Here is a 687-nt window from a genome sequence, read left to right as displayed (position 1 = left end):
AGGCCCAATTTCCTTTTTTTAAAGTTATTTTATTTGAATAAGGATCCAAACAAGTTCCATACACTGCATTTAGTTATTGTGTCCCTTAAATCACTTTTTTTTCCAAGTTAGACAGCTTCATTTGAAAGACATGGTCAGCCAAGTCCCCCATCCCTGCCACACCCTAAGGTCCTGGCAGCATTAGCCTCAGGTGTGGGAGGATCCCTGTCCTGGGTAGAGAGCCTTAAATCACTTTCACTGTGTGGGTTCCTTTTTCTCTGAATTGTTTTGTTGAAGCAGCTTGGTCATTTCTTCAGTAGAGTTTCCCACAGTCTGGATTTTGCTGGTTGCATCCCTATACAGTATTTGTTAAATTTTAAATGTCTGTTGTATTTATTTGATTATTTAATGTTACAAAGGGAATCTCATGAATGTAGTTATGTGCCTCAAGAAGTAAGTAGTAAAAGCGTTTAAGCAAAGTAAAATAGTCTTTAGGTATGGTTAAACAATAAAGGAATAGGCCCTTTGGTGTTCTCTGGAGTTTATCAGAGACCCTGCATTGGTGGAAGATGCCAGCCACACCCAGGCAAATGAAAGGACCCTTTTTTTTTCTTTTTCTTTTCTTTCTTTCTTTTTTTTTTTTTTGAGACGGAGTTTTGCCCTTGTTGCCCAGGTTGGAGTGCAGTGGCACGATCTTGGCTCACCGCA

Source organism: Colobus angolensis, unplaced genomic scaffold, assembly GCF_000951035.1.
Source record: "Colobus angolensis palliatus isolate OR3802 unplaced genomic scaffold, Cang.pa_1.0 Scaffold51, whole genome shotgun sequence".
In the NCBI taxonomy this organism is placed as follows: domain Eukaryota; kingdom Metazoa; phylum Chordata; class Mammalia; order Primates; family Cercopithecidae; genus Colobus; species Colobus angolensis.
This window is presented reverse-complemented; position numbering follows the sequence as displayed.